This window comes from Apteryx rowi, unplaced genomic scaffold, assembly GCF_003343035.1.
Source record: "Apteryx rowi isolate R43461 unplaced genomic scaffold, aptRow1 scaffold_146, whole genome shotgun sequence".
In the NCBI taxonomy this organism is placed as follows: Eukaryota; Metazoa; Chordata; class Aves; order Apterygiformes; family Apterygidae; genus Apteryx; species Apteryx rowi.
The window spans coordinates 953,416-978,853 of record NW_020447708.1 but is presented as its reverse complement, the minus strand read 5'-3'; the positions used below and the strand labels follow the sequence as shown (position 1 = coordinate 978,853).

The 25,438-nt window shown below is 38.6% G+C and overlaps 1 long non-coding RNA gene across 1 annotated transcript in view; it reads right to left on the bottom strand.

Moving 5' to 3' along the window:
* Positions 1–399: 399 nt before the first annotated feature.
* Positions 400–25,438, bottom strand: part of LOC112962324 — a 128,163-nt gene continuing 103,124 nt past the window's right edge. Inside the window, exons 4-5 of the long non-coding RNA XR_003252252.1 lie at positions 1,964–2,129; positions 400–487 (exon numbers count right to left, since the gene is read on the bottom strand). This is a non-coding gene — a long non-coding RNA (uncharacterized LOC112962324). The remainder of the gene's footprint in view (positions 488–1,963; positions 2,130–25,438) is intronic.

Below are 25,438 nucleotides of genomic sequence, written 5' to 3'. Positions count from 1 at the left end.
TGTGAGGTTGAACACAGCCCAACAACTAGTCTAATGGAGGTAGTAAAGTTATTTTAGGAATCTAGCTTATATGGTCTACAACTAAGGTTAGAGTGAGCAGACCTCAGAGTTATTCCACTCCTCTCACTGTACTGCATCTAACAGCTCTCACGTGAGGCAGGATTTTTAAGAAATGTGTTGTTAGTCTGCTGGTACATAATTTGTTTCCTGACAAAGATCTTGGATGGCATGCATCCTGCCAAAACTGAGATATATTTATTACCCTCTTCAAGATTTCCTCTCACCAGCAATAGCACAATAAATTTATTTCTGGCAGAATACCATGTCCTCTGAGTTTGAAATATTTCAAGCTGCAATAATAATCATATTTTGCAAACAGGATTCGTAAATACCTACCTTTGAAAACGAGGACAGCATGTCTAATGGGCATACCTCCAAAGACCACCAGCTTTCAGATGTTTTGTATGAATTTCATTTTCAGAAACACCTAAATTTAAAAATATGTATTGCAAGTCTTAGAAATACATGGCTCAACATCAACACTCCTTAAGAGATAGAAACTGAGGAATATGAGGAGTAAAACATTAGTCARTCTGAACTGTTGTGTCAAATGAACGCCAGTTATCAACAGAGTGCCAATTCTCAGCCAGCTAAAAAAAATATATATATATATATCACTAGAGCATGCAGTTAGTCTGAATACAAGTTGTTTGAAATACGCAAAAAATCAATAGTTGACCCAAAACTGGAGGCCAGCAAAAGTTTTGGGATTTTTTGGATACTTGTAAACCAACTGAATCTCCCTCTCTTTCTGTGCATTATTATAGCACTTAAAATGTCAAAATTACAAGCAGAAACATTACAATAAAAAAGTTTTATATAAATTTTGTATAATTTTTCACTCTTGGAACACAGAGAACGGAAGAAAACATCTGCATTCGGTGTATAATTACGTCAAGCTGTACCACCAAACTCGTGGGACTTGCTCAGAGGTGAATAGCTGCTACCTTAATTTCTAAAATACAGAAAAAACACTATAATTGCACTACTCAGACTTTTCGGTCACCAACTCAAAAACAGGACTTGTCAATTATAACTAAATGCCACTGAAAATTTGGTTTGTTTTGCGAAGGAACTCCTTGGTGAAAGAGTGGCCAGCTGGCTCCTCTGGGAATAAAAAATTGGAAGAACATTTCCATTTGCTAGAATCCTAATTTCTGGCAATCCAATAATAATGTCTAACCTGGGTACTAGAGAAACAAGTATCATATAGGGCTTAAATTTCATATTACCTCAAAAACTCCAAGAGGATTTCAAAATCATTTCTAACTAGCAAAGAATGGAACGCCCCCCTTTATACAGAAGCAGCACACATTGCAGCTTAGTAGTGTGCATATCAGTACCTGACAGCTGAGTACCCCTGAAGCATCAGTGGTTAAAGTGTGAAACCAAACCTGAAAGGAGAACCAGCCAAGAGGATAAATACTGTGATGCAAAACCCACAATGCTGCATTTCAGCCACTGCCTGTGGCTTTATTTATTTTAACTTCACCTTATTTCTGAAATGAAGTRTCATAAATTAGATATGGCTCTCAAGACTATTCTGAACTAGAAGATTATGTTTCAGTTACAAACAATTCATCCAAACAGACAAAGTTTTCTTTAGGCCAGTAAAACAATTGCTTTTACCCATAAAATTTACTTGCAAGGGTAACAATGATGCCTGAGGATAGATGCCCGTCCTTGGCTGACTCTTGTATTTGTCAGCTCTGAAGGCGTACATGTGCACAGTCCAATTGACAGCCAAACCTTGCACAAAATACAAGTAGAAGCAGACAACAGTGCTTTCAGAATTGAAAACAAATAGCAAAGAATTTCTACACTACTGGCATCTCAAAGGTCTTTCCAGTCCAACCAATAGCAACCAAATCTCCACGCTTCTCTTAGTGCTCTACTCGCTCACCTCCTTACTGTTGGGTACATTTGCCTCTCAGAGAGAGCTCTTTCTGCAATACAATTTGCACACTGCCAGCATTTACTAAAGCTTTGTTTTCTTCTTCCAAAAAATACAGTTCCATGCATGCCAACGATGGAATATCCTACTTGCTGGGGAAGCATGTTCTGCAAACCTGCAAAATGAGGAAGAAATAGAATTCAAGGAAATATCAATGACTGGTTTACACTGCTCTCCTCCTACTTGAAAGTGTCTAGAACCAGATGATTTAGAAAAAGTTAAGAAAAAAAAAAAAAAGAGGGACCATCAATACAAACTATCCACAAAAAACATTTCTTCCTAACATATATGTGAATTATGTTGAAGACATATGATTTTTTTAATAATTATACTAAATACTATAGCTCATATTCTCCAGCCACATTAATATCTTTTCCTGATTTTACCTTATCAAGACCTAACTTGACCTCTAGCAGCAGTGTATTCCATAAATAGTTGCATAACCCCATAGGAAGCTTTTCAGCTTCTAACCGTTTTTAACAGAATATATTTTATTACATCAACATTAATTCCTAATGTTTTGGTTTCTAAACAAATAATCCTCTTCCACTTAAGTAAACTACATGGTATAATCTGCATTTTGACCATTTTCACATTGCATTTGAAGATGCCATTCAGGAAACATATAGTAAAAACAACCTACTGGCCTTGCAAATACTTATTCCACCAACACCTCAATATTTTTAAATTTACTTAGTAAATAGTATGTTCATGATGCTGCATGTTAGGACTTTAAAAGATCATCTACACCCACAGCAACTCTGCATTTCTTCTTAAGGCCAGATCTGGAGGCAGAGTAGTTCCCTCCGGTGTTGGGAAGCACTCTGTGGGCAGCTAAGTTCCACACCACATATTTCCACACCCGCTATCCGGTCTTCCATGGGAGAAGAAATCAAGACTGCTTAAAACCTATAAATTATGCACAACTTTCAGTCTAAGACCATAAAGCTTTCGATAGCTAGGCAGCCACTGTATTTTCACTTGGTGACTACTGATTTACCCCTGCTGGCTTCAAATCAGGACACCTTCCAATGTCAGGTCTGCTGACAGACAGCCACTCTTGGCAACCATAACTTCTCCACTCAAACCAAAAACTGCAATCAAATTCAGCACATCAGTAGAGCACTCATACAAGCAGAGACCCATCTCAGCAGAGATTTCAAGTCACTGGTGCTCGTTGTCCTCAGCTGAGGTAGGTGTTTGCCCGAGATCTCCTCTGCCATTGTACTTTATTCTCTCCATGATTCGACTAAAAGCAACTGCAGAGCAGCATGCTTACCCAGACAAGAATAAAGTCTCAGCTGGGGAAGTGGCAAAAGCCACTCTGCCTCTCAGATGAGGCTGGGATCTCTCTCTCCTCCTTATCCTTTCCCTGGCTGCTGGGTAGCAGCAAAAAAAGTTATAGACTGCTGTGGTGGGGGTGGAGGGTTCTGAACTTTTTTTTTTTTTAAATACACCCAAAATGCTCCTAGTCCTCATTATTGAAAAGCATACCTCAAACCTTATGTTTTTAAAATGTCTTATCTTAAGAGGATATCATTATTGTATTTGATCCTTTTCAAAAAGCCCTTTATGTACTTCAGAATTTTCACAAAATACATGACCCCTTTCTTAAAATACAGCTGTCTTTCCTGTTTTTCAGACAAACTGTTATCTCCAGCTCTTGTCTTTATGTACTTGGTCAAGCAAAAACAAACAATTAAGAATCCTATAGTCAATATACCTTTACTGACTGGCCTCRAATAACTACACATATTCATATAAAATGGCTATGAGAAAAAGCCATGCTTGGTCTAGCCTGGACTAGAACAATTCTCTAAAGTAACACTGTTAGTACTCATTTGAGAAAGGATCTCAGTCGCCTGATCGTCGGTAGCAAGCCCGAAAGACAGAGACAGGTGCGAGTCGGGGAGCATTAGTCTCTTGCAACAGAGATGCCAAAACAAAGAAACAAAAAAACCCTACCAAAACAAGCCCTTCCTTCCTCCAACCCCCTCATACACCAAACACAAAATAAGCCAGCCTTTTTGTTTTCTTGAAAAAGTTACGCCCCCCACTTTTGGTGCAAAAATCAGGATTGTTATCTCCTTTCCTTAATGAACCAGGAAAGCACATCACTTTTTTTTAACAGCTATGATAAAAATGTGATTTATTAAACAAATGAGTTAGCCTCCTCCATTGCAGGAACAGTTCTCAACCATGGTTTTACACCTGAGTGAGGTACAAAAGGTACTTGAGCAATTGCAACTCCAGTCTTTTCTGGAGAGGAAAAGAAAAGGGGAAGGGGGACAAGAATTAACTGCTAGTGTGTGGCATGATGCACAGCCCTGCGTCACACCAGCTTGTGCTGAGGGTGAAGAGAGCGATGCAGCATGGAGGAAGAGTAGGAAGGAAGAAGGGCAGGGACTCACAGCCCTCTTTACAGCTTGCCTATTAATCTGGAAGCCTTTTTGCTTATAAGAACATTCATTCATTTCAGTGTAGAATCCTCCTCTCTTTCTAATTAAAAATCTAATTAAAAATCTCAATTTTATCATTGTAGTGACTTTTATTAATGTCCTTTTAAAAAAACCTTTGACTTTCATGAGTTACACTGACAGTCTTATGCAGCTGTCAGTGCTAAACTCCAGATCTGTGTATATTTGGTTGCCTGCTAAACATTCAAGGTTCACTCTTCTTTTGTCAACTCACATAACCTGCTCTTCCCCTGTCTAAATCCTGTTCAAGCGTTCAGTGCTCCAAAAGACATCGTCTTTGTCCTCCTGAATAATACCTGTAAGAACACAACCAGGTGAGGAAGGCCTTTATCACATCAAGAAAAATGCCATGAATATTCAATCACTTCTGAAATTACTTCTAGGTGAGGAGTAGCATTTACATTAAAAAGAAAATAGTCATCATTTGTTTTTCACACCTGATTCTAGCAAACAGATCCTATTCCAATAACCTTATCTGCCTGTGAGTAAAGTAGAAGAGCACTGAATCTTCCCTCCCCCCTGCCAAACCTCTCCCCTTTTCAGTGCTAGGTGTGCCTGACCTAAAAATACATTGTATTTGAACGGAGAATAGAGACTAAAACGCTTTGTGCAGCACAGGCGGGAGACAGGGCAGAATGTCAAACAGCAACGCTGAGCCTGGCCCTTCACTCGGAAAGGAGCCCCGCCACTTGAATCCCTATCAGTCAGAAATAGCCTGGGGGTAGGCTGCTTCTTGCTGAATTTTTTCTTTTCTTTTTTTTTGCTTCCTGTGTCCTTTTCCCTTTCAGATATTCTGCTTTTGAAAAAAATCTCAGAGTCTGATAGTGATCCCTCCAGACACACGGATATTTGACAAACGTGACAGAGAACCACTGGTCTGAAAATGGGACCAGTATGAATGAAGCGAAGCAGTCTAATCAGCAAATACAAAAACCCCAAACCCTCACATCAGAGCTGATTTCTAGAAGCCAGCAACAGAGAAAGCTATGTTAACCTTTCTGTAATGAAGTTAGCTAGACCTTCCTCAAAACTCTTCCCCAAAGGAAAGAGGTGTGAATTTAAATAACGTATTCATGGAAGAACTGAATTGGACCACATTTGTTTCTTTGGTTAAGCCACTGATTCATTCAGCACAGTCTTTTTATTTGACCTGTTTTGTGATCTGATTAAATCCTCAGAACTTGGAGGTCTCACTTCGTTCTAAAATATCAGCTGAATCAAGATGATTTGTTTCCCAAATGGATGAATATTCTGCTTTTTGTGCATCTCTGCAAATAACCATTCAGTTTTCAGAGTCTACATTTGTACTTTTGCCAGTAGATTTCAATCATATCCGTCAACATACTAGCAAACACAGAAGTTTACAATTTAACACAGACATTCACACAGCACCATAGTAACTGCATTTTTGGTTTGAGATAAACCCTAGCAGAAGGTTAATGTAGGAAGGACTCCCAAAAAGTGGAGTTTAAGACAGATTTGAAGTAGGAGGAGCTGTTGATCACATATGCCTGTTGTTAACAGATTGTATTCTTTTAAGCAGTGACAGAAGGTAAGGAAAGAATGAATGTGTTGAAAACTATCTTGAGAAAGCTTAGAAACAGGATATTCTCTCTCCAGGTCTTTCATTTCCAAACACAGCATTACAAACACATTAAGAATGTGGAATACAGCTTCCTTCCTTCACATAAATACAGGCAAGTAAAGAAAAAAAAAAAAGGCAAATTTAATTTACACTAGTATATAAATATCCTAATGTTTAATTTCATCTTTCAAATAAAAAAGGGAAACAAGTATGCCACTACATAGAAAGTGGATTAGAAAGTCCTGAGACTGACTGAAAGGCAATGGGGTGAGGCCACTCTCACTTACTCGAGGGATTAACTCAGTTACCTGGGCTAATTTGCTTGGAGTCCTGAAGTCCCAATAACCAGAATTTGACTTGGACTGAAACTGGCCTCTCCACCGTGCTGGTGATGCAAACTGGAGAGGGGAGCAGCATCGGGCCTACCTGGGGCTTCGCTCATAGGGCGAGAGGAAGAAAAAGGTTTCTTCTAGGAAATGCCTACTCTCTCAGTCGTGACTGTGTCACGATGACCAGATAACCAGGAAAACCGAGCAAGGCAAAGGAGAAAGAAGCCTGAAATCAAGGCTATGACAAAGGGCAGCGGATTTGCCCCAAACCTGAGCCAAATTATATGAATGGATGGTCTATTGAATGGATTTTCAACTTTTTTTTTTTTTTTTTTAACTCAAAGTGATAGTTACACAGACATGAGTTTTCTTCATACCTATTGGATATATTAAGGTTTTGCAAGTGTCTTGGTTACATGTAGGCAAATTTAGTTAAAAAAGAAAGAAAGAAGAAGAAGAAAAAAAAAGCTAAAAAAGCCCAAGCCTGTTATTTTGGGGGCACGCCATAATTTTAAACACTAAAAAAAAGTCTTCAAACACACTCATGTTGTTTTGCAAGCGTTTAAGAATATGAGGTCAAACTATTAACTAATGTCTAGAAAGTTATTCCAAAATATAAACATGGTGATTTAAATATAACTGTTCAAAATAAGTTTTTCATCTATGAGCATAACTAACAGTAATTAGAAAGCCCCAAGTCAGATGTTCTTGTGACAAAAACAAAACAAAACAAAACATCCCACACCTCTCAGAAGCCAATATTTGGCTCTGAAAAATCCAGTTGTAAAACTTTTTTTTTTCTTTTTTAAACAAAGCAGATCCCCTCTGCTCCTTACCCTCCAAAATCACATGCAAGAGGAAAAAAATGAGGCAGCATTATCTGCTCTTCATATAAAGATGTGATCATTAGTCATCAGCCCCAAACTAGCAGCCCTGTGTGCAAAATCTTCTCGGATGGAGGGGCTGCAAAGCCGCTTCTTGTGCGAGACCCCCCCTCCCCAAGCCTTGCCACCCTTTCCCCGCAGCGACACACCAGCAGTAGGGTGCCCCATCCCAGCCAGGCTATACCTTTGGGTTACTGGGCTGTCCTGGGAGCCACCGGAGAAGGGTTTTAATCCCTGCTGTATCTCCAGAGAAAAGCACCCCAGCAATTAGGCTGCTATGTAAAAGGTGGGCACAACCATCCCCAGCGGGCACACCTTTCCAAGGGGAAGACCATAGTTTGGGGAAGGCACGTTTGTAAACATCCACCATCAGGAGAAGGCAACGTGCAATCCTGAATGCAAGCAAAGGGAGCAGAGTATCTAAATCGAGGTGTTCAAGTCAAACACTAAGTCCTGAAGAAGAGAAGTGGCGTGACTGCCTCCTTGTGCCGTGTGTCAACAAGCTGCAGCCCAAGTTGGACCCACATTCACTGCGGGTTACAGTCTCATGGGTAATACCTGCAGAGCAGCTGCAGTTCAGACACCTCTTCTACAAGTTAAGAGTTTATAAGCATGCACCGCTTCACAGCAAACAACGGTACTGAGACAAGTAAGCACCTCAGCCAGCCATGATTCATATAATTAATATTTGTGGAAGTTATCACGATGTCTCAGTCAAATACCATGACCTGGTTTCGGACACTCTTCCAGATAATTCGCTTTCCTGTAGAATCAGTTTATTATCAAAATACCAAGGGGTGACACAGCACGTAGTCTGGGCGAGTTTAAAGACTCTCGCTGGTTGCCCGCACATATTCTTTTTTGCTGTGAAAACGGCAAGAGCCGGCTCAGTCTGTTACCACTTTCAGTCCCCAGGGATCACAGAGAACCAGACTGACAGGTGGGTTTGAAGCAGYGCAATTTTAGAAATGCTTGTCTCTACTCAAAGCCTTTGGTGTAAGACTGACAGCACTGGCCTGCTCACCCCAAGGACATCAAGTCCTCTGCAATAAATCACATGGCTGTCTCCCACGGAGCCCCGCCACCAGGCAGTTGCCATAGCACTGAAAGGCAAACCTAGCAACAGGCACACAAGCCTCTCAAGTATACAACTCCAAATGACATTTTTTAAATAAATTAAATTATCCAGCCTTGCCTGTTACCAAAAAAAAAAAGTATAATGTGTTTCAAGAAGCTGTTAAGATTATGCCGTTTTTGGGCAGACATACAAGAGAGGGGATTTAATTACTACTAAAATTAAAAGATAATGTGGCAAAATTAAATAGTTTGCAATAAGACTCCTTTTGATATGCTTTCTGTAAAATCTGTTCTTCCGGCAGTTATTGACTACGTGAGTAGTTACACTAGGCAATAGATGGCAAAATAAGAGTTAAGTTTTTATTTTAACCTGGTTTTATCTTCTAACCTAGATGGGAGGAAAAAAAAAGCGGTGGTACAGGCTGTTTGTTAGTTTCTGTCAGCATCACAAGCAGAGATTATTTGTGCTTGTAAAAAGTTAATCCCACTACAGCACTGAATGCTGATATTACCATTTTCAAGTGCTTATCAACAAATTTATTCAATTCGCACCCTAAGTGTCTGCAGTGTCTTCAGAGGAGTATTAACTTTGTTTCTGAAATTATTCATCTAACTCTTCAACTCCAGAAACCTACATACTAGTATTTTGTTTATCTTTATGACACATAGCTGAATAGAGGAATGCTTGGAGCAGAAAGCATCAGATTTCTGCAGTTTCTTACGGTTAAGTATATTGTAGTATCACGTAATGTGAACACAACCTTCTCATAAAAAGGGTATAAAGCTCTGTAGGCAACATGGACATGAAGGAGGCTTGAAGAAAATAGAGGAATGTTCCACTGTTCCTGCCTTTTCTTCACTGAAGGGTTTTTCCTTGTCTCTCCTTATTTTTTCTGAACAAAATGTACTTACAGAAGGAAGCCTTTGGGTAATCACTCTCCTCTGAAATCACAGCCTCTAAATTGTGTGAAGATGATGGGAGGGATAATTCCACCAGAAGTGCCCCACCAGGTTTTACAAGTCACCTCTGCAGTTAAATTCAAGCGGGATGAAGCACAGCAGTTCCACTCACTAGCCCGCAACATTTTCATGGGATTGATTTGACTTATTTGCCTGTTACGACAAATTCTGTACATAAACAAAACACTTCTCATCGAAATCAGCAGGGAACCTAGGATATTCTACTTAATCCCTAACAAAAGCAGTCTCACATTCATCCTCATTAAATTTACACACAGAAACACTCAGGGACAGGGGGACTGAAGGAGTGGGCCAATTTCCTAAGCACCAGTGGCTAGAGAGCAACAGCCCCTATGCAAGAGGGCAAAATAGGCTGGAATATAATACTTCTGGGTAAGCAAAAATGAACTTTTAAAATAATAATTACATGTTATCATTTCAGGGAGCTAATACTGGAATATTAGTTCACCATCCTGTAGGCCATCGGCACGTGAAAACAGACTTCTCCAAAACTCCAAGGCAGCCTGCTCAAAGGCTGGTTAGCAGTTCTGAGGGATGTTGTTTTATGGGTAGCTCTCCTGGTGACTGCTGACTGTTCACATTCCTGTTGATGTATCTAGAATCACAACTGTCATTAAATTGTTTCCATCTGCAATTGGTCTTTTCAGTGAAGGCGCCTATGAATTAGAAAACCTTTTTTCCCACTCACTTACTGCAGATAAATATCAGAATCAAGATAGTAACACTCATGGCAAGTCAAGTATACACAAAAATTATACCATCTGGCACAATTAGTCAGCCTGAGGGCTGGTTAATGAACTGTAATATACACAATCTAGCATGCATGCTGCAGTTGCAATTGCTTATGATACCAGTAAAAACGTAGATTTAGCAGTGGACATAGGAGATCTTTTCTTAGTACTTCCAAGTTTTTCATCAGTATGCATGAGTATTAGAACTTAAAGCTTTTTCTACAAGAAATTTCTGCATGCTTCTTCCTGTTTCTGTAACAACAACAATTTTTTTTTTTAAAACAATGTCAAAGCAGAAAAAGACATCTAGCTCAAACTGTAGCTTTGATAGCTTACAGCATTACATGCATCAACATATAGAAAATCATGTTTTGGGATTCCACCATTGAACTGTGATTTAAATACTCTCTGCTCTGCATCAAGAATGACAAACGCCACCATCCTCTGCACCTCATTCTTCTATATACACTAATTAGCAGCGCCTCAGGAATCAACTCTAATATGTTCGTCCACCAAGAGAAGACAGCAGCTGTTAACTTCCCTCCACAGATATCATTACAGCCCTCCTATCATCCAACTGCTACTAAGAAAATTAACATCTTAAATGTGTCACTTAGCTGCTCCTGCTAGTTCTGCTGTGACAGCATTTCTGTTAAAATCCCCTTGTCTTTCAAGGCTTCAGTACTGGTCTACCCAGAAACCAGTACCTTATGGCTTCTCTAGAAGTCCCTACTCCTCACCAAAAATAAAATACAAGTTAACCTCCCTCCCCTCAAATTTTCTGAAATTAACCATGCACACAATTAAGTTAGTGCCGTCATGGAAGTCARTTTTTATTCTTCTCCACAGCCTCTGACACAGTGTCCATATCTAGAGGCAGAGATGCACATATGTTAGAAAAAAATCAGATTTCTTGAGCTTATTTGTATGTATGCCTTGTCTTGGAACAGGATTTAGGAATAGCAGCCCTTGCTTGTCTCAAGCTGTAGGCTTCCTCAGAAGGGACCCAAGTATTATGGCAAGTATTTCTGGACAAAATTAACAGATTTCCAGCCAGTAAAGTGTGGTTATCTGACTATGTTCTAAGAGCAAAAGGACTATCACAGGTTCATTTAATTTTTCAGTACAGTCTTTCCAGACAGATCTAGTGGCAGGGATGGCAGTCTCTTTTATAAAAATATTACTGATAAAAAGCCCGATGTAACAGAACATGGAGGTTTTATAAATGGAGACATCTGACTGCCTACTCTCATATTAAGTGCCATAAATTCAATAAAAATGTAGTGGCCAACTCTAAAATGGAAAAGACTTCTCCTCATGCTTTGTCTAGTGTTTTGCCCATTGCACCACATTATTTTCTGTAAAAGGTAAGGATTTTTGACTCAGTATTATGCAGCAAAAAGGAGATGTGAAAAAGAGTGAAAAACAAAGCAATCGTGGCAGCACATCTCACCTATTGGTACAATCAACACTTGTGCATGTATAAGTCAACATAATACATACAAGCTTTGAAGGGTAGCTATAGACTGACATCTCCCTTATTTCTGCCTCCTTCCATGCTGCTTTGTTCAGTAACCTTCGTTTTTTAAAGCATAGTTTTATCACTAGCATTTAAGTGAAACTTGCTTGAGAGAAGTTCTGTAGCTCAGCTTTTCTACTTCATTTAATGCAAAGCCTGCCTTAAACAGAAGCGTTTGTTTTGTTTCCTAACCTCCCATCCCCTTGGTAGGTGCTGAACTCCGTCACTGGTTATTCTCTGAGAGCTGCAACAGACACCTCATCATGATTAAAAGTTTAGATTTATCTTCTGAAGAAGCAACAAAATGCAGCAAACACCTTTCACTATATCAGTCAAAATTCTTCTTCCATATGCTGAGTTTCCAGAAGCTTTTTCCCTGTAGTTAACGTTGCTTCCCAGCACTTGTATTTAAAATTAAGGTACACAGAACAGCTCTTTGCCCATATCCTTAACTGCTGCACAGATTTGCAGAACAGGTGAATTAACAAGGCAAACCTCCTCACATTACCACCAGTGAACTTTTTCAGTTGAAAGAGTACAGACCACTTCACCCAAGCCTCACCTTTTCCCACGCTCCAATTTTCTCCCTCTCTGAAGGCAAACTGTGCCACCGTTAAGCCACAATAGTTTAGACTGACTGCACGTAGCGTGCTCCTGCTGACTTACTGTAATGCTCTGCTCTGCACTTCAGCGATCTGTAAATACCTGATCAGTGCTTCTGCTGTTCTCTGCATGCCCCCTGATACTTCCCAGGGAAGCATAAGTCCACTTCATAGACCAAGAGATCTTTGCTAATGCATAGGTCATTTCTGTTGATATTCTGATGATGAATTTATTGCAATTAATATTAATACCCATAAAGAGATGGAAGTCATAAAAAAGAACAGATTAAAATGGATAAAATTCAGGGCTAGCAAAGGGATTATGAAGAGGGTTTAAAGGTGTATGTGTATGAAAAACAGAGAAGCTGTTGGCGGTTGTGGTGAGAAGTCCTAAAATTTTCATTTTTAAGAGGAGACTTTACCTTGAGCCAAGCTTAGAAAACTACTTTGAAACATTTAAAAGCAAAGATGGGATGAAGTCTTTCTGCCTCTTTTGATGATAATACAATTTTTACAACTTGTGTTTTTCACACAACTGTATGCATGGTTAATTTTTCAGACTAGCCTAAATCTCAAGGATTTTATTTCAGACTATTTCTCTTCACCATGCTCAGTTTTTAACTCCAGCATGCTTTACTTTTGAATCCAAAATGATTGAAGAGATTTTGAAATTAAAACTATGAAAATGTACCCACCAAGAAAATAAGTTTTTAAGTCTGGCATGCAAAAGATGAAAAGCTAAGAATGAATCCTTGCAAAACATATATTCTTTTTAATGAACAGAAGCACAAGCCTTTTCAATTCAGCTGATTTTGTCAACTTCTGCACAATACTTCTCCTGGCATAGTATCACTGTAACATGATGGAAGTCTTATACTCTGTATTGTCACCCTCCCAAGGGACTAGGAAATACAGTTTTGTTTGATACAATTATCAAGGGTAAAGAGATGGTGTTTGTAGCTGCCTTACTTCTTTGGATATGGAGGGGCAATGATGTCCAGTTGAATGCCATTTACAGGGTGAGATCTGGGTCTCGGTTCATTTCCATGTCGTCTGATAATCTGGTGTATTCACAGCACATCATGGTTACGAACCAGGATTCCTGAATATTTCAGCACTGAGGTTTGAAACATGGACATCACTGAAGTTTAAAAGAAACTGATCAGTTCTATGAGAATCACAGGAGTGTTGTTTTATGGGGGAGTCAACAGATTTGTGATGATACAAGGTTGTATTAAATAGACCTTCAAGTCTCCTCCCCAACATGTTTAGCTTTGTTCCTCTGCTTTCTTCACTTCTCATGTTCTTGTGCTAGTAGTTCCTGACTTCCCTACTTATTCACGTTCCTCATTTTTTTCAAAGCTATCATCTAATAAAACATAGTTCTTCCTGTTTTTATAAAAAGTCTTTCTATATCAATACTGTTGTAAGAATGGCCGTATGGGGCGGAGAAAACATCCCTTGAACTTAGTATCTTATTTCAAGCAGAAATGCACAGTTGGTGCTTAGGAGCTGGCACTTTGGAGCACAAGAAATAAGGCATGCACAGAATGATCCTTCCTCTGGTGTACTCTCAAGGCTTTGGGAAATTAGCAGTGGCCTGACCTGAAGGTTGCCTTCAAATCTTGCATGTTATTGTCACTAATGGATTTCTTCATGAAGCTACTTTATTCCTTTTTAATCCATTTATTTTTCTAGCTTCTACAACATCTTAGAGGAATGTGTTCCACTATTTTTTTATGCATTGTATGAATAAGCATTTACCAACATTAAATTATGAAATGAAACAAAGTATGTTCAGCAACCCAATTTATTTTTAAAGAGGTTAGAYGGGCTTTTTTCTTCCCCCAGGTTCTGTTGTTGTCTATCAAAACTACCAGCTATTTAGATGCCCTCTCATTATATTATTGCAGACCTTCCAGACTGAACCTTTATGCCATACCACGCTTCAAGTGCAACTGATCTGTTTAGACACCAACCCAGAAGACTGCTTAAACAGTTATAGTATCTCTCACACTGTATTAAATCACCAAGTCAAAGTGCAAGCACCACTTACTGATGCGCTAAAGAGTACTTCCTACTGCACTTTTATTTTCCCTGGAAGTATCCATTCAAGTCCTGACCCGCGGTGACCCTCATTAGCTCATAAAAGCCAGCCAGATCACAGCTCAAGATTCAGTTGCATAGATGACACAGATCCAATTTGCTTTCTATGGATTTTTAGAAAACAAACCTTGTTCTGCAATCACAGATATGCAGTCACAGAAATGGCCTCCTGTGCACAGCTGATGAGAAAACAGTTACTTCCTCCAATTACTGAGATGGGCAAAAATGAGTTGAAAAAGTCTACTTGCCATGAAACTATCTGGAGAGTGAAGAGAGCACAGCAAAATACTGAATAGTTTCTGCTAGTTTTTCAAAGCAATCTCCTTTATCTCCTGCTTAATATATTGTAATTTCTCTTCTTGCTCTCCCATTGCCAATTATGGGAATCTCATGTTTAGGATATATCATGAAAGTAGTAGCTTGGCCAACCTGTAGAAAAGGGGAGGGAGCAGAGGGGAATCCTCTGGATATGCCGGGGGGGGGGGGCTGTCCTCGGTGCTGGTGTTTACACATGACATGCTTCTCCCTCTCCTTAAAGCTTCTGTCAAAAATAAGTGCATCTGCAACTAAGACAGGTAATTACATTCTGAAGCGACCTGTTCCAGAGAGATTTTCCTACTTATTTGTAACAGTTKGTCAGTTTGTGAGGCACTAAGACAAAATTAATTGATAGCTAAATTACAGGTAGGTGCATTTAGAGGGTTAATGGTTTACTACTTGCAACTACGTTTCCAAGAGCTGGAATTTACATACCTATCTTAAGATTTGGAATCAAATGACTTGGAAAAAGAACAATAACAAAAAAGTGCTTCTTCTTTCAAAAATTCAAGTCTTCAGAAGCAAGTACTACATCAATCTTTTTCACAAGAATCAGAACAAACCGCTCCCGCTGCTTCCCAGTCTTTATATGACACTGGAAATTATTCAGCCTCATCTACGAGGCTTGCTCTAAGACAGTAAGCTAGAGAGGCACTTGGCAGCAGCTGTTAACCCACCTGCAGAGACAACTTCTGTCTCATTTCATTCACTGAATTGCCCAAGCCACCAGAGTAGTGTTTACTTGTTCACAATTAAAGGCACCACATGGCCCTCTGGGACTGCACAAGAAAGGAATGTCAAAGCTTTCAGGGGCTGAAATCCAAGCTGTTCTCCCTTGTTTAAATATTGGGCAACTATTAAGACCAAGCATATCCTGGAATGCTGAAATGGCTCACACAGGGCAGCAATAAACCCTCGCTGACAAAGCAAACACAACCACTCAATACTAACAGCTGCTTCTATACTGGAAGTCCCAAATTGCATGTTTACTGGCATTCCAATTTATGATCATCGTCATAGGAAATAACCATTGAAACAGTCATGTTCAATACAAAAAGCTGGATTTTAGAGGATTAATTTGCCTGAGAAGTAGACAATGTTAAAAGAAATAGCATACACTGAAATGTGTTAGGGCAAACTGAATCTTACCTCCTCTTAGCTATGTCTTCAGAAATTACTTCTGCTAACAGTTATTTTTGTCTTCTGGACAGCTAACGGTAAGAATATTTCCAAAAAATAGACATATTCAGTACTGACAGCAAGCATGTTAACACAAAGCTTCATGGTGTATTTGTCTGTCAGTGTCTCTTCACAGCAGTTATGACTATTGAATATTGACTATTTTTACCCTTGTCATAAATAAGCTCACAATAGAACTAYAAAAGAAAAAAGCCTTTTTACATTAATGAGATTGACATTACGCAGAATAACCAAGTTAAAAGGGTTTCCACCTATATTCCAACATACAGTGAAAATAAGGTAAAAAGCCAGGAGGGCTTCAAAAGCTAGAAGTAGTCAGTGAGTTTAATTACATTATTTTGTTTATTGAAAAGTCCAAATTAGCATCTTAACAGATGAAAAGCCACAAGCCACAATCCTTCTCAGTTAATTTTTTCTGAGCATTCTCAGAGTCAATGGCCACACAGTCAGCATGCATACAGATCCAAAGCAGACAAATCCCTGGTTGTCTTCTGTCCAGCCAGAAAAATAAAAGGATATAGGAACGGGCTGGAAAAGTCACAGTGGGAGAGACACCATGCTCATGGAAGGTAGCCGAGAAGGAATAAAAGTGGGTCTGAGGTAAGAGCTGTAGGGGATGAAGACCACAAACCTGCAGGAAACCTGACTTCATCGGTTTATCTGCTCATGGAGCAGCTTGTTCTTTCTCCTCAGTAGATACAGCCTACTAAACAGTAGCAAGTTCAACTTCCCAAAGCAAAGGATCTTTTCCCTTTTAACTGCTGCCAATTCAGTCAGCATGGGCTGGAGTATATCGATAACTGTTCCCATCTTATTTTATTTAGCTATGCTATYCCCTAATTTACAGTTATGCACAAATCCAGCCTGCTATAGAAAAAAACAATCCACCTCTTGTGTTTGGGAGTTTGTCTGGGAATATGACACACAGAACAGTTCTGTTTTAGCATCCTAAGTACAAATGAACTGCCCAAAACATACAATTATGGTATAAGCAAAGAATACTTTCACAGTACATGAAATTGAATAGCAAAAGCTGTACTGAGGAGCCACAGACTAGCTTCTATATTTTGAGCAAGAACTGAATCACAAGTCTTTTGTCTGATCTTAAGCCAGCCCARCATTGTGTCAAAGATGTATGTTGACAAAGGCTGAAAAGTATCATTTCTAGGTATACTGTTTAGAGTCTTGTATCTAAACACTAAACTGTTGAAAAATAATAAATCAGCCACTCGGAAGGAGTAATCCCAAGAACACTAATAAGATAACCCAGCCTCTACATTACTTGAAATCTTTTCCAATAATTTAGTGCAGATTTAGTAAGCTGCCCACACAAGGCACACTATTTACCAGCTTTTGTTAATTTGTTCTACACAGGACAGATTGATCCATCTGTTGTATGAGAATGCCTTTACAAAGCGAACAAAAGCAAGCATCAACTCTCAGCTGTTTGCTGCGTAACACACATATTAAGGGGAATTTTTTTGTTGTTGCACAGTGAAATGACCAACAATCCCGTGAGTTTCTGTTACTCCGTCCGACCTCAGTCAGTTGACTACCATGATGATTTGGCTTGCATCTGAACTGACACTTAGCTGTCATTTCTGAATTGGGCCATGGAAAGAGAAAGAATATGGTAAGAAGGAATCATATTGCACACAGACATACAAGAAGGCACTATGTGCCTTTAATATTTTACTAGCATTTCTAGTCACTGAAATTACTGCCATTCAGTAGCTAATGTTTTGAAAGTCTGGCTATCAACTCAAATTTGACAGCTTTTGTTCATGTTTCCTGATGTGGTTAATAAACCTTGTCTCAGAAGCAGAGTGTTCCCCACATTTTGTAAATATGAACTGCTACTTTTTAATCCAGCTCCCTTAATAGCAAGCAATTGCATATACTCAGACATGCTGGACTATAAAAACAAACGAACAAAGCATCTCCCTTTCTAAACAACTCTATTTGTTAATCTGTAATTGCTGAGCATGATGTTGTCACCCATCTCGTGTCACTCTACGCTGATTGCTAGCTAGCCAGGAACACTTCAGGCTGCTCACACTGCTAGCACCGAAATACCGACCAAAGTAAATCTCTCCTTTCTCCCACCGCCCTCCTCGCCACTAACCATATCTACCTGTCTCCCTCACAGTGTCAAGCACACTACTTTCAGGAACCTCCTCAAACTCCACGTTCTGACTTGTTCCGAGAAAGTTATAAAACTAGGGTGCTCCACACATGCACACTCCAGGTAGCGTACATTTCTCAGTTTTTTCCAAAGACAATTTTATGCCCTTCTGCAACAAGAGGGTGACAGAAACTTTAAAATGAATATTTTCTAATTTCTCCTTGACTCTCTGTTTTTGTAAACTGAAAAACATGACCGCATGTGATTTTGCAGTTTATTCTTTTAATTTGAAGTTACCAAAATACTTCACACACAAATTCCTAAAAATATTTCACAGGAAGTAAATAACTGTTTTCCCCATCTTTCATCCAGGAAACTGCGGAAATCAGCGCCCCAAACAAGCAAGTGAACATCCTCAGCTTCCAGTTCTCTTGTGCAAGCCACAGTTCATTGCCCTGTGGCTGGGGCAAGTAAAATTCAGTGGTCTTAAATATGTTTGTGAATGCGCATGCAGTGAATTTGACAATGAGGATTTCCCAGAAAACTGAAGGGCAGTAAGACATATGCCAGTTGATGCCATAATAAGAAAGCTCCCCTGTGATCTCTATTGAAGTGAAAGAGAAAAACACTGAGAAAAATGTTTCATTTTAAAAATAAATACAGTGTTATTAGGTTTAGTTCATTTTTTTTAAATGAAGCTGCACAGCTTTTATGCAAGAAATGATGCAATTTTGGCAGTTATTAAGTAAATCTTAGTATAAATATTCAACCTTTTGGGAAAAGAGTTTTTATTGCAGGGACTATGTATTCACTAAATTGCACTGGGAGTAGCTGAGGAAATGAATCACCTAAGATTGATGCTCTGTCGTCAGAGTAGCTTACACTGGATCTTATCTGGAAACATTGATGCATAAGGTTGTTTAGCTTTATAAGAAAGTTTATTTTTTTAATCTGATTTATGAAGAAGTTCTGGGGATTTTAGAGTGGGATACAAAAAAAAAAAGCTGAGCAGCAATATTAGTTTCTCTAATGAGGAAGGCAAATGAATGTTTATTAACTTACCTATAATCATAACAGGCAGACACTTCAGTGCTCATTTTGTAGACACTTTTAATTAAAGGCAATAATGGAATTCAATTAATAATGAAATTATCTATACAATTCTATGCCTGAGTACAAGATAAGGATGTCCAAGTTAGATGAAAGCGTACCTGAGGATTCACAATTGGTGAAGAGTGAATGGAGGGCTAAGAAATGACCTAAAACTAGAAATGAACAAGAACTATAGTACAGGATTATCAAAAAATATGATATGGGCATTTTTTTGTTCAGGATATATTTAGCTGGGTGTTGTTTTCATTTATATTTATTATTTTGTCAAGTAGCTCTACATATCCAATCTTTGATAGGAATTAGGAAGCCATCCCCACTATTAACTCTTTTCTTAATAGTTTACACCCATGTAATTTTATTCTTTTGAAATCTGTATTTTATATTTAAATATTCTGAGATGTTCTTACATTGGTTACTTTTAGTTAGATAGTAGATGAATATTTAAGCAATAGAAACACCACATTAATGAAAAACAAAACCAAACCATCTATTATAAACTGAAGGCTTAAATTATATCATTTTCAAATAAATTATAATTTTTAACCCTGTGATTACACTTCCAGTGAGATCTACCTTAAAAATATTCATTAGGGAGTATTTTTCAGCTAGCTTCATATTTGCAGTAGAAAGATGTATTGACACTCAAAAACTGATTGAAACCATTCCTCACTCATCATTGCCCAATTTAGTCAGACTTTGCTCCTGTAGGGAACTGTAAAAAGAAAATCTTTCCCTAAAGTTGGGGTTAAAAGCAAGAGAACAGGCAAAAGAGGAGCAAGAGAAGGAATCTGACACCAGATCCTTTTTTCCAGGTAGCCTTACAGGCAAACAATAGAGCTGACCCACTGTCTTCCACTAAGCAGGCAGATCATTTCCTACAGCAATAGTCCACAGAGCTAAGTATTTCCACATGTACTCACATTGCTACAGAATTCCTCAGTCATCTTTAGCAATAGTTCATCTTTAAGTACGTTTGAATGTTTGCTAGGCTCCTAACAACAAAATCTCAGCAGGGAACAAACGGGGCTTTTCCTTTGTCTACAGCCATTGTGAAATCCACTCAGATATAGCTACGCAAGCATCACAAACAGATCTTTATATTTTATGGCTAAATGGAACTCCTTCTCTTGCCCTCTCAATATTTATCTATGTCTTTGATCTGCAAAACGCAACATAGCTTAATGTGAATTTTTAGGGGAAAATGAAGCTATTTTGTATGCCTGCCCTCAGAGCTCCCCTGAGCTACATTTGCTTGCCTTCTGAATGCTTTGGAAACTGGCATACTTCTATCCACGGTGTTTAAGAGCTGGGTTCCTGGTGGAGCTTTTTTGAAAGGCAAGATGACACTGCTAAATTCTGAAATTCAAGGCACTGATAGTCAGACTAGCTGTTGTTCCCTTTTTTTTCCCATAACAGCCTYGACACAACTGTCACCCTTTTATACTCTAACTAAAAAAGCTTTCATGAGTTACTTTCAGAAGGCTGCAGCTAAGACAACAGAGTCCCAAATCTCTTCACTACCCTGGTCTGTAGCTGACAGATTTACTGGGTAAGAACACAGCAATAGAAATAAACGCTGAAGAGCCTCTTTTTGAGCCCTGGTTCTCGTGTGCTGTCAGCCAGAATCCAGCATGACGCACCGTTACAAAAGACCCTTCCAAAGAAGCAAACCATCTATCCCGAGCCTCAGATTCAAGCCTCCCTGGCCTTAGCCCACTACAATGAAATCAAAGTCCCAACATGATTTAGAAAAACAATTGCTGGTGCAGGATTAGCAAGTGATTTTGCAGCAGCAACAAGCATTAAAGGGCTGGCTGGCATCCCATAGAGAACACCATTATTCAGTCTATTTCAGCACAACTCTGCTCGTATAACACGTACTCTGCGTATTTTGGTTCCCACATTTCTTCATTACTGGCAACATTAGCATGATAACAGGATCTGTGTCAGTTAGGAAAACTGTATGAAAGTTTACAGCTCTACCTCACAGGGCATCATGCAAGTGTTGTCTTGGATTTTATTCTAATTTATTCCGAGTCTGCTTAAGTTTTGTTTTGAATTATCAGTCAACTGCATTGAAGCTAACAATGTCGACCAACATGGTCAAAATCCCACAACAGAGCGTTCCTTTTCATCCTTTTTGCTTGAAAACAGTGTCACCAAACTCCTGAAAGATACTCCTGTCTTTCAGGATAGGCCCGTCAAAGCAATTAGTGCCTAAAGGAAACATCACCTGCCCACGCATCAGGTGGACCTACATTTCTATTCCAGGAGCCTCAAAGGAAGAGCAGAGCCCAGACAGTGAACTTTGGCTACCTATAAAGACTTCAGTAAAACTCAGAGGCACTCAAGTGACATTTTAGTTCTCTCCTAAATGCAAAACCTGTCAGTCATGTCTGTTCAGGTATATTTAGAAAAGGGCATACACTTGGTAACAAGACAAACCTCTATACTCAGAGCATCATCTAATTTCCAGTTTTCTGACACAACCATTGATGTATCTCACTGCTTTATTATTGCATTTTCAGGGGGACATTTTGATTCAGATGAATATAAACAGTGATATTAAGATGACCTTTGAGGTTCAGGCATCCATTTTGGAATGCAGAAAGCAAAACAGGAAGTTCTAGTAAACGTGAATCTATTTGAAAGGAGGGTCTATCCGCCTTAAATAAGGGTTATCAATAGGACATGCAGTGTCATAACTAAATCTATTTGCAGAACTATTAAAGAGTTTCATCTCTAGGTTTCAATCACAAAGACTTAGTTTAATCCAAATTTAGATTTTAATTCTGGCTTTGTATTTCTTTGATTTTAGCTTTCTGGTCAATTTGCATTCTATTCCCTTCCAGCTTAAAACATTTTTTTTTAATATATTTCATTTGCCAATATAGGAACTCATTTTCTGGGCTATGATGGTGCTGAAATAAGTGTCTCAACAGTCTAATTGCGGATCATGACAGCAAAAGAAGAAAAGAAATTTTAAAACCCAAAAGCTCTAACACTGAATGGCGCACAAATGATTTTTTTTAAAGATGTATTTGTTCTACATATTTGTTCTATTTTATTGGTTAGTCTAACTTTAAGGCACTGCAACGGAGAAAATAGCTCTGCAGTGAAGCTACATTCAAAGCAGGCATGAATTTTGCACCTCACAAGAGAATTCCCTTCAGCCACTGACTTGTTTCCTCTACCCTGGGAATGCTAATGTGCCCCAAGCCACGGGCCGTGTCTAAATAGTTAACAACACTGACTTATCTCTTCTTTCAGATTGCTGTCTAGAACTATTCTGAAGATGAGAAAGCTCACTCCAATTCATAGAAGAGAATTAACATAGAAATTACAAATGATGCTTTTGGTGCTGTTCTACATTTATGGTCAGCTGACAAGTACAACATGCATGAATTAAGAGAGAAGGAACAAATGTTTGCTTGGGATTTTGTGCCTCACATATTTTCCTGAAAACTTGAAGATTGTTTTCCTAAAACCATACAGACCTCATCTGCTCAGCAAAGAAATGAACACCTTTCTTGTTAAAAAAAAATAAAATAAAAAAAAAAATAAAAATCAATCTCTACTTACCAGCTCATACTTTCACAGTTGTGCATTATATAAATATTTAGACTAACATAAATAGTTATAATCACAACATACTTAAGTAACACAGACCATTCCAATGATTTCACATAAATGGGCAAAGTTTTGCCTGTTCTTTTTATGCTTTGTATTAAACCCCTCAGGCTACTTGCTTGGAAAGCTGCCATTTTTGAAGTTCACCAGATTTAGTCAAAAATGCATACATGAAAAGAAATATTCATTAAAACCTTGGAGAAATAATCTCCCAATCCTCTAAAGAGGAATACTAAATAAAATATTTTTTGCTATCCTTAAACACACAAGTTCAGAACATTATATACAAGACCACATCCTGATATTTTTCAAGTTTATGAAGAGTTTGCTCAAATTGAAGTAGTAGCAAAACCTTGGCTACCGATTTCATTTTTGTCTCCAGCTGTGATATTCTTTAACCTTCTTTAATAAAGGTTAAAGAATAAATTATTTAATAAAGAATAAATAATAATTCTTTAATAAAGGAGTATCCAAAAGAAGATGCCACTTGTACAATCATTTATAACAAAATTTGAATGTACTGGCAGTCCTATTTAGCATTCCTTAGAAACAAGAATTTCATGCTTTTTTGTACAGGAATTTCTCACTTTAACAGTGATGTAAGGCAGCTTTTGAAGAGGAATATATATTAAAAAAAAATCACAATGAGAACTTCAGTTTCTATTCCAGATGGATGAAATCTGGAAAATCTATTTATAGACAGAAGCTGTTTGTAAGATCCAAACTGAGGTATATTACAGAACCACAGAGTATTATATACATAGCATTTCAGATTCATAGCAATATCAGGGATAAAGTACTACAGGTATATTTTACACCAACAGGTGGAGATGGACCTGAGATTTTTTTTTTTTCCAAGGCCAACTCTGCACATTTGAGAAGTCCTTATTTCCATCTGAATTTCTGAAAACCTTTGCTGAATTCAACAGAGCCACATGTGAGTGGAAGGGTGATGTTCTATAGGGAAGGAATATGATACTTCATAAAACAGGAGGAAGAAAAAAAATGCTATCTTAAAAGTTTAGAAATTAAGTGAGAGAGGTGAGAGCCTCAAGAAAAAGGATTAACTTACTATGTCAATTTGCAAACAGGGTAGATTTGGAACAGTCCATCTACACTTGACCACTACACAAATACTACAAAACCAAGTGCAATCACTTTGTTGAGTTTAATGAAAACCACATCATTTTTGGATAAATATCACCTGGAGAAGCACTTCAGAAATACTCAGCTGTCTGCATCACTTTCAGGGCACCACCTGCCTCCCCCTCTCTGTGCATTCACTGATGCACTGAATTAGCAAATGTCATTGCTAAGTAGTTTTTGCTGAACTTCTACAGGTTCAACTTCATAACCTAATCATTTTAACCTTTGTGCAACCTACCTGCATGTTTAAATCCAACGTACAAAAGCACCACCATGCAGAACTCCAGCACTGTAAGAAGAAGGTGCTRCAAAGAGGGGCTGAGCACTGACTTCTCACCATGCTGCCCTCCTCAAGCAGCAGCACACATTAAAGTAGCTGGCAGTCACAGCAGAGAAGCTGAGGCAGAAGAAAGACCAAATATATGTTATACAAAAGACTATGATTTGGCATTTTCCTGGAGGTCAAGCAACTCCCAAGCTACATGCAGGGTCAAAGTAACTGTCTTTCAGGCTTTTTTCTGGGTTCAAAAAGCATGCTCATGTGGCCCGTGCCCATGGATTGTTTAACCTAACTCGAGCACACAGGGAGAGTGAAATGAAATTCGCACATATATGCAATGTGGGTAAGGTGTGGATTCAACATAGGAAAACAAATCATTTCTCAGTTAAGACAATGGGATTTTACTCTCAGTCATGGCTGATGTTCATTCCAAGGGCCACTACACTACCCTTCAGTGAATGATATCTCCTCATCTGTAAGTGCTGCCCATCCTACTTTGCGTAAAATTTAATTTGAACAAACTGTAAAAAGAAAATAATATCTTCAGCTGGCAACATAAATATATTTGCTGTATTTTGTAGCATCATGAGCAGTGTACCTGACAGACACTCAGCCTGAAACCCCATGAGTTTCAGAAGTTGTGCGAGACAAACAAAATTATCTACTTTAAAAATTCCACGGACAAAACTGGGGAGAGGGAAAGTATTCTCAGCAGAAGTGTTTCTTCTGTCAGAAGCTGCTCTGAATTGCTGAATGTTATTTGCACAAAACTAATCAAAAAATTAAAAGAAAATCACCTCCTGACCCTCCCCTTTGGAGGAGCAGAAAGCCATAATTCTCTGCTTAGCCATGCACAGTCCAACAGCAAGCATGCCATCAGGCTATCATGCAACTCTTCACGTCTCAAGAGGTCTATTGACTCCAATACCATGAATATACTAGCAGTCTTGTACAACCTCCCAAGTAGTCACCAGTTTTTTTCATCCAATACTTTCAGAAATCAAAATTCAACAAAACAGGGATACTTCCTATGATGCCATGCTACGGCAATTCCAGAATCTCCAAAGTGGAAGAGAGACTTAGAGCGCACTTATTTCTACATTTTGAAAGCACAGCAAATCTTTAGCTGGGTAAAAAGTCATTTCAGAGCTGAAGATTCATCTTTTTTTTCCAGTTTCTGGTTGTATCATCTGGTTTCCTGAAGAATTTCATCTTCAGAATATTTCTGATCAGTCACTTCCTGCACTTTGATGCAGTGGAAGAACATATATGCCACATGTTCAGCAGTAAGAGAAATCAGAAGTCAGAAAATATGACCCTA